This window comes from Petaurus breviceps, unplaced genomic scaffold (genome assembly GCF_028583685.1).
Source record: "Petaurus breviceps papuanus isolate PSGF00001 unplaced genomic scaffold, PetGlider_PUasm1.0 213, whole genome shotgun sequence".
NCBI classification, from domain to species: domain Eukaryota; kingdom Metazoa; phylum Chordata; class Mammalia; order Diprotodontia; family Petauridae; genus Petaurus; species Petaurus breviceps.
In genome coordinates this window covers 4,446,257-4,457,246 of record NW_027185860.1, presented here as the reverse complement: position 1 = coordinate 4,457,246, position 10,990 = coordinate 4,446,257, and the positions used below count along the sequence as shown (strand labels likewise).

The following is a 10,990-nucleotide window of genomic DNA, read 5'->3' as shown; positions in this document are numbered from 1 at the left end:
GAAGTTGGATTTGAACTGAGGTCCTCCTGATCCCAGGGCCAGTTCTCTATTCATTGTGCCACCTAGTTGCACCTCCTAGGCAGCTTCTTTATGAAGACTTGTTAACTAAATAATCAGTCTCTTATTAGGAGAAAGAGATCTTAAAAAAAAATTCCAACCTACTCCATGATGCACCAGTTTCCCCAAAATAAGGCATTCAAAAATTTAGTTATGTTTAAATATTATTTGTTATAGGACTCCATTTTTTTAACTTCATAGAAAATTTATTGACTTAACTGAAACAGATGTATTCATCTCCTCTTTGGTTCATTCATTACTTTTTACTGAAAGGCACTGGAAGCATTATCGGAACTTCAAAGATGACATGAAATAATAACTACTGCTAAAATTGCTACTTTTTGACACTCACGAAATGGCTAAATTTTTTATCTGCCCCTAGGTTAATTATTTGGAATAGAACATATTTGTGAAGGGTATGAGAATAAAAGATCTTGTTCAAGAAAACACAAGATTCATTTCACAGAGACAAGCCAATTATACACTTTTTTTTAATTTAGAGAAGACATAAGATTCATCATCTTAAATTATTATGAAACGAATTAAATGAGGACATATTGGTATGTTTAAAGAAGGATGACAAATACAGTTTAGAAATTAAAGACCATTAAGTACATATACTTCATATGATTATAGATAGATGGTTATTTTGTGGTTAAAGCAGTATTCTGAAAATGTTATTTTTATTACACATACACCACTATTTTAGGTATATCAAATGAGAAAGTAAGTATTGATACTAAGAAAATTTATCTGCAAGGATCATTATTTCTTAAAGAGCTGTTTAGAGCACAAAATTATGGATGGATGTGCTTGTAATTTAAAGGAATGATGATGTAATATAATATCAAAACCTATTTTTTTTTCTTCCAGGGACTTGGGACTACATATCATAGACAGTTGATTATGGAAAGTTATTTCAAAATAATTTTAGACAGCCAGGTTGCTTAATTAATGCAATGGACTTAGAGTTCAAATATTGCCTCAAATATTAACTGTGACATTTTGCAAATCACTTAATCTCACTCAACCTCAAGTTTTTTATCTGTACGATGAGGATAATAATAGCACCACCTACCTTGCAGTATTGTGGTCAGAGTCAAATGAAATAATATAACAAAGTGCTGCTGCTGCTGCAGGCTAGAGAGATCAGGCCTCTTCAACCAAAGGGAGGAGGAGGAGTCATAGAATGACATAGATTTATTCATGCAAAAATTTAGAGTACTGTGGCTTCCATCTATATCAAACCATACCTGAAAGGAATTCCCAGTGCTATATAACTAATAAATATCCACCCATCCCCTGGCTTGAAGGAGAAACCTACCAACTTTCAAGGCAGCCTCCACTATTCCAGAATCACTCAAATTGTCTAAAAGTATTTTATTTTGTTTTGTTTTCTTGACAGCAAGCCTCAGATGGAAATAGAGTGCAAACCATGACTTTAAAAGAAATCTGCTCAAACTTTATTAGTGTTGTTCACACTACTATAAAACTATACAATTCCTGAGTTCAGAAAAACAGTTATGTTTTCAACTTTGTTTCTCATGGCAGGACAAAGATGTGCCCATTTATTCTTGTAGCTTTTTTGTGTGTGAGTATGTCCATGTAAATGCCAGGAGAATCTGAAAAGAAACTTCATATACTTCATATTTATTTCACCTGTGGTAACCACTAAGTCAGGAAACAAAACTAAAGCCATGGTTATTATGGTTGATGATATAGTTTCAGAATTGATGTTGATATTATACAATGTACTGGTTCATGCCTTCATCTGAGATTACCTTCTATTTACTATATATGTGCTCTATAACATACATCATATTTATATACATATATTCATATATGTATATATGATATACATACATTTATAACATATACACACATATTTGTAATAGTTATTTGAATATTGTTTCCCCTACTACAATGTGAATTCTTTGATGGAAGAATCATGTTTATACCTTTCTTTGAATCCCTAGCACTAACACAGAGCTGAGAACATACTAAGTGCTTCATAAATGCTTGTTGATGTACTGACTCATTGACTGAGGACACTAACTCTACACTTTCAGATATCTGGAAAACTGACCAAGGCTGGAGATGCAAGTGGTGACAATGGTAAAATAGTTGAGTGATCTGATTTTACAGATGAGGAAACCCAAAGAAGTTAAATGATTTTTCCAAATCCACTAAGACAGGAGCGACAGAACTAAAATTAGATTCAGGTTCATCAACTCCAAGTAAAGCATACCATACCTCTTCCTCAAAGCAAATAGAAAGCATGAGGGGAACATGGCTGTTCAGGGAAGATTAGCTCTTCTGGTGTGAGGGCTTGCCAAGCCTTTTTCAGGGCTCCTCACCTACCTTTAGAGTCGATCTTTCACCCAACTCTCACTTGTGACTCCAAGGAGTTATAATATGCCCAGTGGCCACACCCCAGTAAAATCATCTCAGCAGATTAGCTAAATTAGATTGAAGGTAAGAAACAGACTTCAAATCCATCACTGAATTAGGGAGATATCTACTCCAAGCATGTGAAGATTTTCCCCAGTGGAATGGGTGGATGAGAACAATTTGTTCCAATGATCATGAAGCAGGTGCTGTGGAACTCTTAAGAGCTTGGTCAGACATCAAAGATGGCAAAGTCATCCATGGCATCCTAGTCCATCTCCAGTCATCCTGATTTTTGCCTTAACTCTGGGCTTTGATGACTCACGAAGAGAGAGTAATACTGATGACTGTGCAATTCTGCCTCACTTAAATCCAATTCATGGGCAAGTCAAGACATCACCTTGTGACATCATTGGTCCTCTTTGAAAATGAAGGACAAACAAGAGGAACCAGAAAGACTTAATAAATGAGAACTGTAGGTGGTTATCCCTGACCAAAGCAATAGGTGACCTAACTCCTCCCACCCCTGAAACTGACTCCTAAACCCAAATGTCTTTAGGATCTATTATATTAGAACACAACCTTGATATTGGGTACTCAAGTCATCATCTGAGGCATAAGAACATTAGGGTAAAGAGAACTAGATACTGAAAGACATACAGAAAAATCAAAGCATACAATGACCTAGTTTTATTTTTGATATGATACTCTTCAGGAGAGTTTAATTGTTTTTGAAAAATGTATAGGAACTGCTATTTTAAAATTATTGAGACTTCTAAACCATACTAAAAGAACAAAAGGAGCATTAAAAATATAAAATTCCCATTCTTACTCTGCCGTTCATTATAGTGGATTTGGGAACACTGGAATATCTTTTTTGTCTCATATCAAAATAAGTCCATTAACATTAAATAATTTTGAAAGGGTTCGAGTCAGAAGTTCTGTGTATAATTTGTGACTTTTTTCCATTAGGGATATTTTGTTCTAAAAGAATGATTAACTGCTTTTTACATGTGGGTGTAGAAGGAAAATTACCTATGGTGAATTTTTAGTGTGTTAGAGAATAATTAACTTAATGACTTTATAACAAATATGAGTATAAAAACATTAACCAACTTCCTGTTTTCCACAACAAAGGACAAGTGATTTGAGAAGTGTTGTCTCAGTCACATATTTGTAGCTCAGAAACACCCAAAATGTCTACTCAATTCCAGTACTAATTCTAAATTTGCAACTGCAACCTAGTATTTGCTAATTACCAACCATGTTGGATTTTAATTTTTAAAAATTATTTCAATTTCTAAATCACTTCAGAACCAAATGGAACTCAAATGCCATCATATTTGAAACTACTTAATAGGGCCTTTGTTAGTAAATACAATCTAATTAAATGAAGCACTTCTTGTGACTACATTTCATCATGGCTTCTTGAAGTAATACAAAACAATAATAATAGCCTATAAATACAGACTGCCAGTAGTTGTGTATTCTCTATTATTCATGCTGTATGACCTGTTATAATTTTTCAATTCAAGGATGTTGAAGAGTCATTGACATGTGCAACTGTGATGTGATTCTTTTGTCAGAAAAAAAATGAGTTTACATCAGAATCAGTAAGGCTAAGTTTCATATCCCACCTCTGAGGCATACTATGTGGTCTGAAAATGTTACTTGACCTCATAGTACCCCTGGGCATTTCTCTAAGGTTATAGTTGCAGAGAGGTTGTTTACACTCTCAGGTAAAAAGAAATACACAGAAGGGATCTAGGTGTATTTTTCTGTTTTAATATATTTCTCTAATATTTTAAACTCTCTGACCCTCAGTTTTTTCATTTGCAAAATGAAGATAATAGGCTCCTCACTCTATCTCAAAAAATCATTCCAAGGTTCCTGTGAAATGTTTATAAAGTATTTTGTAAGTAAAAAAGGCTATGTAAATTAAGTATGTATATAAATTAAGCTATTTTCAGTAATAGAACACAAGTTTAATTTATTGTTGTCTACTTTTAGTAAATCAGTAGATTAAAGAAAGATGACAGAAAAGTCATCATCAAAGACAGCCTTAGGTACTACTTTATCAATCCTATCAAATTTTTATGAAAACACTTTGTGGACAGATTTTGATTTTCTTTTTTTAATTAAAAGAGAATGGAAAAAGGGACATGGACAGATTGAAGGGGCTGCACCAGCACGGAGCCAGAGCAAGTGCAGGTGAGTTGATTCACCCACAAGAGGGGTGATTCCCAGACTTCTCACAGTAGTCCAGGAATGTCAGAGCTGGGTAAGAGACAAGCTCAGGGCCCACGACAGCAAAAGCAGCTACTCCTAGGGCTATCAACCCACAGCCTGGGTGTTTAAAAATCACCAACCTGAACTTCTGGGAACCAAGATGGCAGAGTAAATCCTAGCTGCTTTAATCCCCCTCTCTGGCCCTAAAAACCAGATAATATTGCCCCAGGGTAAAATCATGAAATTGTGAAACCAGCTATAGGCTTGGGAGTCCTAGAGAAAGGGTGGGGCTGTGGTTGTGCAGAAACTAAAGTGCAGGACAAGAGGCTTCCCAATAAGCTCTATCTCAGCTGACTAGCAGGAGATCCCAAACCCCAGGGGGGTGGAGCCAGCAAGCACTAACACCAGAAGCCCAGATGTGCCTTCCACAATCAGGAGTATCTGCAGACACCACCAAAAACCTACTGAAAGAGATCACAAATTGAAAACTCCAAGAAATATTGTAGCCCAAGTCCAGAATTATCAGATCAAGGAGGAAATACTGCAACCAGCCAGAAAGAAACAATTCAAATATTGTGGAACTATATCAGGATCACACGGGACCTAGCAACTTCTACATTAAAAGATTGGAGGGATGGGAATATGATATTTCATAAGGCAAAGGAGCTTAGACTACAACCAAGGATCAACTGTACAGCAAAACTGAGCATAATCTTTCAGACAAGGAGATGATCATTCAGTGAAATAAGGGACTTCCAGACCTTCCTGATGAAAAGGCCAGAGCTCAATGGAAAATTTGATCTCCAAATACAAGACTCAAGAGAGACATAAAAAGATACAATTCAAGAAGATTATCTACCAAGAAGGCCTAAAGAGGATGAAACAAGCATTGATGGAGGAAGTGTCCACAGTGATGAAATCATAGACCTTCCAGGTCAAGTACAGAAGTATGATCTTGGCTACAAAGTACCCAGTAGCTATTGCTTTTGTAAAATGTTGCAAACATATAAAACATGGAGAATATTTAACAGGGGACAGGGGAAATTGAACTTTACTGGCACTGGTCAAAAAACAATGTGTTGAATAATGGTCCACTTTTAAAACTTGATAAACAGGAAGGGAGATTGGTTTTGAAAATAAAACAATTTCCTTTCTCTAAGCCAGAGAGAGAGAGAGACAGACAGACAGACAGACAGAGACAGAGAGAGAGATAGAGACAGAGAGAGAGAGAGAGAGACAGACAGAGAGACAGAGAGAGAGAGAGAGAGACAGACAGAGAGACAGAGAGAGAGAGACAGAGAGAGAGACAGAGACAGAGAGAGAGAGAGAGACAGAGAGAGAATGGAAAAAGTCACATCAATTATGCCCCCCAAAAGATTGCATCTTCACAAACAACTGAAAAATATCCAGAAGGTAGAATCTTTCTTGTTGAGCATTGGTTGGCTACAACACATAATTTGCCTTCCCAGAGCAAGGGATAAACTTAAATTTTTTTTCTCCAATAATGCATACACACATACATATGTGTGTATGCATGTGTCTATATATCCATATGTATTATAACAAATATTTCAATAAAATTGTTTTCCTTTGCAATCCTATATATTATATCTTATGCATTTAAGCACATTTACTTTTTTTGGGGGGGGGGGCAGGGCAATTGGGGTTAAGTGACTTGCCCAAGGCCACAAGACTAGTTTTTGTGATAAGTGTCTGAGGTCAGATTTGAACTCAGGTCGTCCTGACTCCAGAGCCAGTGCTCTATTCACTATGCCACCTAGCCACCCCTATTTAAGCACATTTCTTCTTTATTGTGCTGTCAAAGGAGTCCATGATACCAAAAAATAAAAATAAATAAAAATAAAAAAATGTGAAAAACCCTGATTCTAAAGCTTTAGGATAGGCATGATAGAAATTGCAGTTCAGGCAAGTCATTATTTGCCCCTAATCACATAGTCAATAACTGTAAGAGGTAGAATTTGAACCCAAATGCTCCTATTGCCAAATCTAGTACTCTGCCCCCTACATCATACTACTGCAGTTTCATGATGTGTTGTGGTGGGACTGTCTCAAAGAATTCAGAATCAGGCCATCTCTAATCCAAACATAGGCATTTATTGAGATTGATGCCTCTCATGAAATGGGCTAAGTTCTAAGAGGAAACAACAACTTCAGAGAAAGCAAGATGCATTTTTAAAGGGTAAAGATGTGATTACATAACAGAAATTATGAATAGTAAAAAGGCAGGAGAGGTTTGTTAAGGGATTAGGTAATAGGGAAGGAGTCCCAGACATTGAAGCTATGCATACTATTACCCACAATGCATATAGAAAAACCCATTTAGGGAGGTATGTATCTATGATAACGATATTATAATAAGCTTCTCTATATCATAAATTCACCTAAATGTCAGCTTTTGCTATTATTGTGCACTTGTTTACTTAGGAAAAGTCCCTTCCATTGTTTTGGGGTCTACATCCTGCTCAAGCATCCTGGTGGTACTTCTTTCTGATTGACTGAGTATTGTGGTCCCATCTGAGACTAGATGGATGTGGTTGTGGTTGAATGCATGGACATACTTGCTATTTCTTGGGAAATGTGAGGAATGGGTCTGGGGGGAAGCTTTTTTGGGATTCCATCAATTCTGTGATTCATAATTCCATATGAATTTAGCAGAAATAGTGAGCATGAATTGTCACTAAGCAGTTGACCAAGTATTCCTTCTGTTTTCTAAATATTGATTCCAGTGTCTGGAACCAACTCAAAATTCAAATGAGTTTTAAATGGCTCTAGCTATTAAAAGGGACTACAAGGTCCAGTCATGACATTACCAATTAGTCTAGTATTCAAGAAACTCTATTAGCCATTCCCCTTTAATCACTAAGAGTTAAGAACCTTAGAAACAGTATTGAATAGTGTGGCATATTTAACTTCCCTACAGTTTCTAGTAAACTGACTGTTTTATAAAATACTTACTAATATTATGTTCTTGAAGCTGTGTTACAATAATGATTTGAATCTATGTAATTTTTTTCAGGCCATCCAGTCCTTCAAAGTATCTCATCATAGTCTCGATTTTTCCAGATGTTTTTGCTCTAGAGCAAACTTCTCTACTACTTCTCACTCAACTTTTCATCTTATCTAAAAATTACCATAAAAATGATTAATGGGCCAGCGCCTGCTCCGCTCGCCCTTGGAGGTGCCTGGCATCAGAGAGGTGAGCGGCCTTGGCAGGGCCGGTGTGCGGCGGCGGTGGCGGCGGTCAAGGCCCTGAACATTCTGCGCTCTCTGCCGCGCGTCAGCCTGGCCAACCTGAAGCCCAGCCCTGTCTCCAAAAAACCAGAAAGACAAAGAAGAGGTCGGAGAAGAGGTAGAAAATGTGGCTGAGGACATAAAGGAGAAAGGCAGAGAGGAACCAGGCCTCGATTAGGGTTTGAGGGAGGTCAGACTCCATTCTATCTTCGTATCCCAAAGTATGGATTTAATGAAGGACACAGCTTAAGGCGTCAGTACCATCCTTTGAGTCTCAATAGACTGCAGTACCTGATTGATTTAGGTCGAGTAGATCCTAGCCAACCTATTGATTTAACCCAGCTTGTTAATGGAAGATTATGGTGTACAGCTGGTGGAGGAGGGTGCTGATACCTTTAAGGCTAAAATTAATATTGAAGTTCAGATGTCTTCGGAGCTAGCTATAGCTACAATTGAAAGAAATGGTGGTGTGATCACTACAGTGTTTTATGATCCAAGAAGCCTGGAGATTCTCTGCAAACCTGTTCCATTTTTTCTTCGTGGAAAACTGGAAAATCTATTCCCAAGCGAATGCTCCCACCTGAAGAATTGGTGCCATACTACACTGATGCTAGGAACCGTGGCTACCTGGCAGATCCAGCCCAGTTTCCTGAAGCAAGACTTGAACTAGCCAAGAAATATGGTTACATTTTACCTGACATCATTAAGGATGAACTCTTCAAAATGCTGAGTACTTGAAAGGATCCAAGGCAGATTTTCTTTGGTCTTGCTCTAGGTTGGGTAGTAAATATGGCTGAAAAGAAAATCTTGAAGCCCACAGACAAAAACCTCCTTAAATACTATAGTTCATAAATTCTAAACTTAGAGAAAAAAGTAGTCTCAGGAATACTGGAAAAATGAGCCTAGAACGCTCATAGTTTCTTGTTTCGTTTTCATGTTCCGCCAGGCTCAAAATGTTGGGTGCTGGGTTACTTTCCTTTTTCTTTTTTAATGGATGAAATAAAAATAAAATGTCTATGAGAAACTATAAAAAATGACTAATGCAAGCTTGTTCACTAATATCCATATTACTCCACATTTCCACTCACCTCTTCATTAAAATGAAGGAGTGGGCAAAATTGTGGAGAGGGGACTGTAATCTGGGATGTTGTTCTCATGTCTTTCACATGACTCTCTCCTGTCTCTCCCCAGTCTGGCTCTATTTAGTGTCTATCCTGTGTCTTGCTCTGCCCCAGGTCTTCTCTGCTCCTCCTAATGACTAGGCCAGCTAGACGATAGGTTCTGAGGTTACTGGAGTGTTCTGACTACTCAGAGCTGACTGTGGCTATTCCTTCCCTATGACTTCAGCTACTTCTTAGAGCCTTCACATTCCCTTGTTCTCTCCACCCTGATCCTTCCATGGCATCCCTTTCACCATTCATATCTTGTAATAGGCTTGTGTTCCTTGCCATAATTTCAATGCCATATGTAACATTATAGGGGCTGGGCGGGGGGGGATTCACAATTTTCTTCACTTAAAACTATATAAAGCCATTACGTAATATCATTTAGTGGGACAGAAGTTGCTACTTAGGGCTTCTAATAAATATGAAGACATCCTCGGGGACTTCAAATAGCATTTGTTTCATCATTCAAACTATAAAATACTTAAGAATACACAGCTCCTCCTAGTCTAGGGAGCCATATTCTAGGAAACAGGGGAACAGAACAAGGTGGGTAGGAAAAACATTATTTACAGGGGGAGTAAAACAGTTGCCTAATGAGACCCTGAAGATATGAACTTGCTTGGTTGAAATGTTGTCTAATGCTAGACAAAACATCAGTTCCTTGCCATTTTCAATTGATCTAATCTCCTCATTCTGGTTAAGGAAGGAGTGGTGGTCAGGAAAGGGTATTTTGGTCTGGGAAAGTCACAAGAATTTCTAGTGGAGCAATAGGTAAATCAATCGGCAACTTCTCACCAAATCCCTTATTTGTTTACTGTTTCCAAAGCAAGAAAGAGAAAGTTAATTTAGAGCATTAATGCCTGAGGAACAAAGTTTGATGGAAAGTGTGTCTGACCAGATAGAATAGGCTTTCAACAGTCATACAGCACAGTCCCAGGGCAACTTCCAGATTGTTTCAAGGCATGATATTTTCCAAGTCCAGTTGGGAAGACATAGCAGCGGCAGGCCAATGACAAGAAAGGCATTCTGTCTTCATCTTTTACATAAACTATGATTTTTTTTATTGTTGGTTCACTTCATTAGATTTAATTTTTATTTTGTTAATAATAAGGATCTGAGTTCCATTTAACAATGCATAATATGTTATCTTCAAAATATAAATATTCAGTTATTCCCAAGATTTTATTCCATTCCATTTTAAATAGGGTCCTCTTTCAGCTATCTAGACATTTAGTTGTGCATTTCATCTTTAATCTCATCTTTTGTGTTCTCTTTTCACTCAGAAGTTACACTTTACAATTTATCTTTACAACCTGCTAGCATGGTTTTACACACTTTTTTTCTTCAGGAACTAGATGGATTCACCCTGTCAGTAAAATGCAAATTAGGGAATTCAGTAAGTCTGTGCAGCTTTTTATCATGTAAATGTAGCAGATCAAATAGGTCAATAGATCACATAAGTCAATACCAAAAAGAAATATTTTTTCTTCAAATGGATATCTTTAGTAAAGAGTGTAATTTCAATTAATTTATAAATATGGGAAATTAATCAATATCATCATATTGCAAGAGAAAAGGAAAAAACAATGCCACTATTATGATGAATTAACCAAACCAAATAATGAATATTTGAATTTTTGACAGTATTTTTCTGTTTTTTTCATATTTTTTCAAATAATGTACAAGAAATTGTTATTTGACACATTATTATGAAAAGATTGATAAAAATTCGAAGGGGACAATGTCAAAGAAATTGGAAAAGGTCCTGTATGTACAAACATACTTATAGCAGCTTGTTTTTTTTTTCTGGTAGCCAAAAATAAAAACAATAACAAAAAATGAAAACTAAATGAATGCCCATCAATTGAAAATGACTGAATAAGATATTGTATATGATT

The 10,990-nt window shown here is 36.7% G+C and overlaps 1 pseudogene; it reads left to right on the top strand.

Annotated features, from left to right (window-relative positions):
• The first annotated feature begins 7,833 nt into the window (after positions 1-7,833).
• LOC138165558 (large ribosomal subunit protein uL15m pseudogene) lies at positions 7,834-8,952 on the top strand (annotated as a pseudogene).
• Positions 8,953-10,990: the final 2,038 nt, after the last annotated feature.